This window comes from Petromyzon marinus, chromosome 2 (assembly GCF_048934315.1).
Source record: "Petromyzon marinus isolate PM22_M1 ecotype Great Lakes invasive population chromosome 2, UKy_Petmar_22M1.pri1.0, whole genome shotgun sequence".
NCBI lineage: Eukaryota > Metazoa > Chordata > Hyperoartia > Petromyzontiformes > Petromyzontidae > Petromyzon > Petromyzon marinus.
The window spans coordinates 5,178,558-5,187,057 of record NC_133668.1 but is presented as its reverse complement, the minus strand read 5'-3'; positions in this window follow the sequence as shown (position 1 = coordinate 5,187,057).

Genomic DNA, 8,500 nt, shown 5'->3' with positions numbered 1-8,500 from the left:
TAGAGGATGGCGGATAATATAATTGCGGAAAGGATACGACTGTGGCAACCACTATCACATCATCGAGTCATCATCCTCATCAGCCATGATCAATCCACTGCTGTATGACGTTGCCTTCCATGCTTTCAGCCGTGCGATGTAACACAATCCGTCCGGCTCCGGCACACGAGATGATTTAATCGCTCCATCTTTACGGCACTACGTGTTCCCCCCCTCCCTCCTCTCCTTTGGCTGCCACTCCGCAGTTAGTCTCGACCACGGGCTATAATATTTCCCTTCGTAGAGACGTACTCCTGCCCAGAAGAGACTTGTGCAAAAGCCAGGCCAAGTTAATCTGTTGGCCATTCCACTTCCTCCTAAGGGCTACACAATCTCGCCTTTCACCATTACATCCAATACCCCTCCCCCTCTCCTCCTCCTCCTCCCTCTCCCTCACACACACCCCCCCAACTCCACCAGACCTCTTCGCTGTTTATTTTAAAGAGCCCCATTAAAATTGCTCAATCCCGTTATTGGGAGCCTCGTTCGCTTCCGTTACAAATCTCTGAGCCGCGATGTTTGCAAAAGTTGGGGGAGGGGGGGGGCAGGTTGGGAAAGTGTAAATTGTACACCGCACATTTAGTACAGCATTACCCATCATCATCATCAACCTCCTCCTCATCAGCCATGACCTATACATGCATAAGAACTGCTTATTATAACAACCACGAGTCACCGCTGCAGTTCGCTGTTGCAAAAGAGCCATGCTAGGCTGGTACGCAGTGAAGTTCAGTGGGGGTGGGGTGGCAATTGATCCTCATGGTGGTACTCCGGGGTACCAAGTAATACAAAATGGGCCGAGGCAAGTAAATATTTTATTTCTCTGACGCTATTTTTTTTCCCAGGAGGTGTTACTTAACTCCGCGACTGGGGTACCAATCGATCTGAAATCGGTGCTACTTCGCGATGTCGAAATGCCAAACCACAGCATTAAAAAAGTCCGTTCGCGAAAAAAAATCTACTATGAATGGTGCATCGTGCACAGCTCGTCGAGATGAGTCGATTGCCGCATCGCCGACCATCAACTGACTAAAAATGACTGCATCACGGACATTATGCGAGAGCCGGGGTACCATAGTCATAAGCTTCAATTGGCGGTCTTCTAATGCAGTGGATGTGAAAACTCGACACATTCCGTCAACAACATTGGCAATTGCACTTTGACCGAAACGTCGCCGATTTTTTTGACGTTCCCGCCGCAGTGTTTGTGACAGGTGTGTTGAGTCCGTGTTGTTACAACGCAGAAGCAGCAGCATCGTCGCCAAATAATTTGTCTAAAACGGGGATCGGCAACCAAAACAACAAGAGGAGCCATTTTTTTTCGAATTTTGTACGTAAAAAAAACGCAATATGAACATGAGCCGCAATGCATTGTGGTGGTGAATACGAGACGGCGACTCCTTAATAAAGAACGTCACGAATCAGTCACTTGAAGAGTCGCGTGCGGCTCCGCAGCCCTCAGGATGCTGACCCCCTGGTCTAAAACGTGAGGTTATCTGCGGAAATTGCTCCAATTAATTATTATTTGTGTGGTCTTGCTTAAAAAAACCCAAAGATAAAAGATGAATATTCAGTTATTTCTAGGTGATTCATATTGTCCTTAAACATTTTCAGATTACCATCATGATCCATGATCCGTCCACTACTGGATGAAGGCCTCTCTCCACCAATCCATCGACACCTGCCACGGTTTAGCGTTGTAACAATCCACTTTGCACATTGCACAAAAGACCCTCTCATCGCTCCATCTCCGATTATTAGATGAATCTTCCACCAACTCTGTGTTACTCATGTTATCCCGCTGCTAAATGCGTATTATAGGACGAGTAAGTGTAGCACTTTCGACAGACCACTTCTTCTGCGTGGCTCCTCCCCAAATAGCTTAATTCAGTTTACGGGTGGTTCTCATTGTCCGGAAAATGCAAATAGGAAGAATAGAGTTCATGGGAAGAATCTGTGATAGAGGAAGAATCTATCCACACACAATGATATTCTGCGATATCAATTGGGAGGGCGCTTAATTGGCATGTCGGATATATACGAGGAGTTTCACTCTACCCAGAAATACTCTCCCTCCGGCACCCTTGCCCATTCATGCCCCCAACCCAGCCCTCGCCACCAGCGATCCAGTCGAGGTGGTCCTGTCACCAGCTCGCCATCCCCTAATGCAGCATCTTCTCAACTTCAGTCCTCGCGAAGCGTCCCGCGCTTCCTTTTTTCGCGTTTACCAAATGTACTCCCAAATTCAAATACTAATTAACTCGGTCCACGCCCTCCACACGCCCGATGATTGTTATGCAATTAACGCCGTCTGCGTTCGCGTGGAACACGTGTACACGCGCGCGTTCACACACCCGACATCTCGATCTTCATGTGATTCGGCTTTATTAACGCGGACAGCGTCACGTGCAACGTGTTTAACAATGGTCGGGCGCGTACGACGTGGAATGAGTTCATTAGTGGTTTAACGGGGGAGTTAATTGGTGATCGCGGAAAAAGGGAGCGTGGTGGGTCGCCAGGAATGCAGGAGTTTAGGAAATGCTGCCCTAAAGTTGACATCCGTGACAATTGTTACGTGCTGTTCTTTTTTCTCACCGACGTGAGCCTCTGCCTTCACTCAATGCTGTTCCGAGCCTCATCCAAGTCCACTCCACAGTCCATCATGTCCTGGTTAACCATTTTGAATCAGCTCCCGAGTGTGCAGACGATGCAAGTGCGCCGATAGCCGTCGGTCCGGAGAGGGCCCCAGGAACCCGGCTACGAAAGGCGAGGACATTGGACAGGGGCGCCCAATATCTTTCTACGCACGTGGGCTCGTGCCAACCACGCTACACCACTGACCTTAACCAGCATACCCACTAAAGAGAGCCACTTGGCGAAACGTCAACAGGCCTCGCCTGGTATGCAGAAGGCAGTGGGTTCGATCCCGACTTTGGCGCCCGCTGTATATTTGGAGTTTGTATGTTCTCTCTCTTTTTCACCGTGGTCGTGTGGAATTTTTATCCGGATCCTCCGGTTTCCCCCTCCACATTTAGAAACAGCATGAGTTTGGTGTATCTGGCTGCTCTACATGTCCACGCGATAAGCCACGTGGCCAGGTCGCTTATGAAAACTATCTATATAGCTCAATTGGCCTTACCGGGTAAAATAAATAAAAAAAGTTTAAACTGTTTAGTTTAGCTGCTTGCCGTAAAGAGGTTCTCGTTGCCCTCAACGAACAGGGGTGCGAGGGGCTTTGTGCTGCGTACGTTTTCACAGGCGTGTTGTGTAGCTCTCTGGCGTGTGATTGCAGGCTAGCCGATGTTGGAGTGTTATTGGTTATTTTCTTTGCTGTGTGACCTGGGCGTACAAACCCGTCTTGTCCTAAATTTTGATTTAAAGCTTTCGTGACTGCAGGGATTCATATTCTTGGTTCTTTCGGTAAAGTCACGTAGAAGGGGAACAATAAAATAATAAAAATGCATAAAACAATAAAATTCTCACGACGTTTCGACTGCAACACCTGATGATGATTGCTTGTGTTGCAGTTGAATCGTCGTGAGAATTTTATTGTTTTATGTTTTTATTTTATTGTTTCCCTTCTACGTGACTTTACCGAAAGAACCAAGAATACGTCTTGACCTGATTTGAAGCTTTCGTGACTGCAGGAATCCACACTCTTTGGTTCTTTCAGTAAAGTCACGTGGGTAGGTAGAAAAATTATAATAAATCACCACGTTTCGATCGCAACACAAGCGGTCGTCCTCAGGCGGAAAAAAATATAATCCAACAGTGGAACTGCTGAACTGGCGAGAGAGCAGCTACAACAAGGCTACTATATATGTGGCGATCGCTTGTGTTGCGATCGAAACGTCGTGATTTGTTTTATTTTATACCTACGTGACTTTAACGAAATAACCAAAGTGTGCGTCTTATCCTGTTCCTCCTTCTCCTCCTGCTGCTGCTGCTGCTGTTGTTGCTTCTGCTGGCTTGCCGCCTCGTGCCCCCGGGTGCAGGCTCCGATTATAATTATAGCACGGTTGGCTTTACGTGCAGTGTGCGAAAGAAGTTCAACTTGCATACAGGCTGTGTCGGCTGCTCGCGGGTGATGCTACGAACCCCGAGCGCGTGCACCACCACCACCACAGCTGCCTGGCAGCAGTGCCCGTCACCAGTGCCCGAAACTAAAACAACAACAACAACAAAAAGTTTAACTTTACCAGGGAAAGTCCACCGAGCTGTAGAACTCTTTTTCAGAAGCGACCTGGCTATCGCAAATGATGGCTCAACGAAGCGGCTTACCACGTGGGCAACGTATAGCAGCCAAATATTGTAAACGAGAAAAATCCACTCCACAAATTTCCAGCCGGCTGTCAGCTTTGGGATCCGGACCCACGTCCTCGTGTATACCAGGCGAGGGAGTTAACATCTCGCCACCGTGGCATCCCACGGTGTAACACGACCCGGGCACACAACTCACGCCGTCACACCCGTATAGCGGCATGCCCCGCGCGATATTGAAACGCCATAACGCCGTGAAACATCGGTCTGTTTTAACGGTTATTGTTAAAGTGACGTAGAAGGTGTGAAAGAATGCAAGCTCGGAGAGAGACACACATACAGAGAGAGAGAGAGAGAATACACAGACACAGAGAGAGATAGAGAGAGAGACAAACACAGAGAGAGAGACAGCCAGATAGAGAGACACACATGGGGGAGAGACACAGAGACACACGCAGAGAGAGACACACACAGAGACACAGAGAGAGGGTGGAGAAAGAAGGGGGGCAGAGAGGGGGGTAGAGATAGAGGGAAAGGGGTTAGGAGAGCAGAGCGAGAAATCTTTTGTTAAATATTTCATTTAAAAAAGGGGGGGGGGGGTTACATAAAGCAAAGCATTAAAAAACAAACGAACAAAAAACGAAATGATGAACCAAGCCAAGCGCCGACTACACCATCTTCTTGTTTCCTCTGATCGTGAAAAAAGAACAAAAACGGAGAAACAACGCCTCTGGCGAGGCATTATATAGAGAGAGGGGGGGGCAGATAAATAAGCAAGTCAATGAGAGCAGCAGGGGGAGTAAACGGCAGGGGGAGAGAAATTTGAAGTTTGAATAAATAGTAAACGGCAGGGGGAGAGAGAAATTGGAAGTTTAGGAAAACAAACCTAGCAATTTCGATTTAAAGCTTTCGTGACTGCAATGATTCATCTTCTTTGGTTCTTTCGGTAAAGTCACGTAGAATGATAATAAAATAATAAATTGATAAAATAAAATAACACAATAATATTCTCACGACGTTTCGGCCACAACACAAGCGGCCTTCATCAGGTGAAGGGGGGCGAGACTGTCTGGTAGGACAGCGCTGTCCTACGTGACTTTACCGAAAGAACCAAAGAAGAAAAACCTAGCAATCTTAGAAATGTAATGCAATGCAACACAGAGAGTCGGCTAACACAACAGTTAACACATTACCTGGTTGATTACGTTCTTCCAAAGATTGCTTAATTTGAAGTTAAGTCTGAGTTGTGTGGAAATCTTCCCCGTAGATGTGGTGCAAACTTGATTTGAAGCTTTCGTGACTGCAGAAATTCAAATCTATTTTTGGTTATTATTCATTCAAGCAGCCGTGTTCCGCGTGTAGGCGGGTCACGCGTGCGATGTCTGTATATATCTTGGTGCTCTCCACTTCACCAATTGGCACCGACCAGCGAGGCGAAGTATGGTCAGATAACCCCCCCCCCAACTCCCCATTGACCTACACGGCGTCGTGGAGAGGTCTTCATCCAGCAGTGGATTGGTATTCACTCCGATGCCCGTGTCGTTAACATGTTCCAATCGTATTACATGACACACAAACGCACCCAGATATCATATTCAGCCTTGTGTTATCCTAAGTATTTTTAGTGAGTGCCGATCAAGGCCGCGACTGCTCACAACGGGACGGTGAGGCCAACACGAGCCCTAGGCTGCTTATTGATGTCCAGTGCTGATGGCTGATCACACCCCAGCAGCTGCACAGCGGCGTAACGAGCAACGGGTAGCGTGTTGCCATACCCCCTGTGCTGGTAATGCCGTTACGCCACTGCAGCTACAGTACTCACGTTGAGCCGAGTCCTGAGTCTCCCAACATCCATCCTGAGAGTCACCCAACATTCATCCTGAGAGTCACCCAACATCCATCCTGAATCACCCAACATCCATCCTGAGTCTCCCAACATCCATCCTGAGTCTCCCAACATCCATCCTGAGTCTCCCAACATCCATCCTGAGTCACCCAACATCCATCCTGAGTCTCCCAACATCCATCCTGAGTCACCCAACATCCATCCTGAGTCACCCAACATCCATCCTGAGTCACCCAACATCCATCCTGAGTCTCCCAACATCCATCCTGAGTCTCTCAACATCCATCCTGAGTCTCCCAACATCCATCCTGAGTCTCCCAACATCCATCCTGAGTCTCCCAACATCCATCCTGAGTCACCCAACATCCATCCTGAGTCACCCAACATCCATCCTGAGTCTCCCAACATCCATCCTGAGTCTCCCAACATCCATCCTGACAGTCTCCCAACATCCATCCTGAGTCTCCCAACATCCATCCTGAGTCTCCCAACATCCATCCTGAGTCTCCCAACATCCATCCTGAGTCTCCCAACATCCATCCTTAGTCTCCCAACATCCGTCCTGAGTCTCCCAACATCCATCCTGAGTCACCCAACATCCATCGTGAGTCACCCAACATCCATCCTGAGTCTCCCAACATCCATCCTGAGTCACCCAACATCCATCCTGAGTCACCCAACATCCATCGTGAGTCACCCAACATCCATCCTGAGCCTCCCAACATCCATCCTGAGTCTCTCAACATCCATCCTGAGTCTCCCAACATCCATCCTGAGTCTCCCAACATCCATCCTGAGTCTCCCAACATCCATCCTGACAGTCTCCCAACATCCATCCTGAGTCTCCCAACATCCATCCTGAGTCACCCAACATCCATCCTTAGTCTCCCAACATCCGTCCTGAGTCACCCAACATCCATCCTTAGTCTTCCAACATCCATCCTGAGAGTCACCCAACATCCATCCTGAGTCTCCCAACATCCATCCTGAGAGTCACCCAACATCCGTCCTGAGTCTCCCAACATCCATCCTGAGTCTCCCAACATCCATCCTGAGTCACCCAACATCCATCCTGAGTCACCCAACATCTATCCTGAGTCACCCAACATCCATCCTGAGTCTCCCAACATCCATCCTGAGTCTCCCAACATCCATCCTGAGTCTCCCAACATCCATCCTGAATCTCCCAACATCCATCCTGAGTCTCCCAACATCCATCCTGAGTCTTCCAACATCCATCCTGAGTCTCCCAACATCCGTCCTGAGTCACCCAACATCCATCCTGAGTCTCCCAACATCCATCCTGAGTCTCCCAACATCCATCCTGAGTCACCCAACATCCATCCTGAGTCTCCCAACATCCATCCTGAGTCACCCAACATCCATCCTGAGTCTCCCAACATCCATCCTGAGAGTCACCCAACATCCATCCTGAGAGTCTCCCAACATCCATCCTGAGTCACCCAACATCCATCCTGAGTCTCCCAACATCCATCCTGAGTCTCCCAACATCCATCCTGAGTCTCCCAACATCCATCCTGAGTCTCCCAACATCCATCCTGAGAGTCTCCCAACATCCATCCTGACTCTCCCAACATCCATCCTGAGTCTCCCAACATCCATCCTGACAGTCTCCCAACATCCATCCTGAGCCTCCCAGCATCCATCCTGAGTCTCCCAACATCCATCCTGAGTCACCCAACATCCATCCTGAGTCTCCCAACATCCATCCTGAGTCTCCCAACATCCATCCTGAGTCTCCCAACATCCATCCTGAGTCACCCAACATCCATCCTCAGTCTCCCATCATCCATCCTGAGTCTCCCAACATCCGTCCTGAGTCACCCAACATCCATCCTGAGTCTCCCAACATCCATCCTGAGTCTCCCAACATCCATCCTGAGTCTCCCAACATCCATCCTGAGTCTCCCAACATCCATCCTGAGTCTCCCAACATCCATCCTGAGTCACCCAACATCCATCCTCAGTCTCCCAACATCCGTCCTGAGTCTCCCAACGTCCGTCCTGAGTCACCCAACATCCATCCTGAGTCTCCCAACATCCATCCTGAGTTACCCAACATCCATCCTGAGTCTCCCAACATCCATCCTGAGTCTCCCAACATCCATCCTGAGTCACCCAACATCCATCCTGAGTCTCCCAACATCCATCCTGAGTCACCCAACATCCATCCTGAGTCTCTCAACATCCATCCTGAGTCTCCCAACATCCGTCCTGAATCTCCCAACATCCATCCTGAGTCTCCCAACATCCATCCTGACACTCTCCCAACATCTGCTCTTAGGTCTTCCCCTCCGTCGCCATCACATGGAGACCACTCTCCGATGCCCGTCC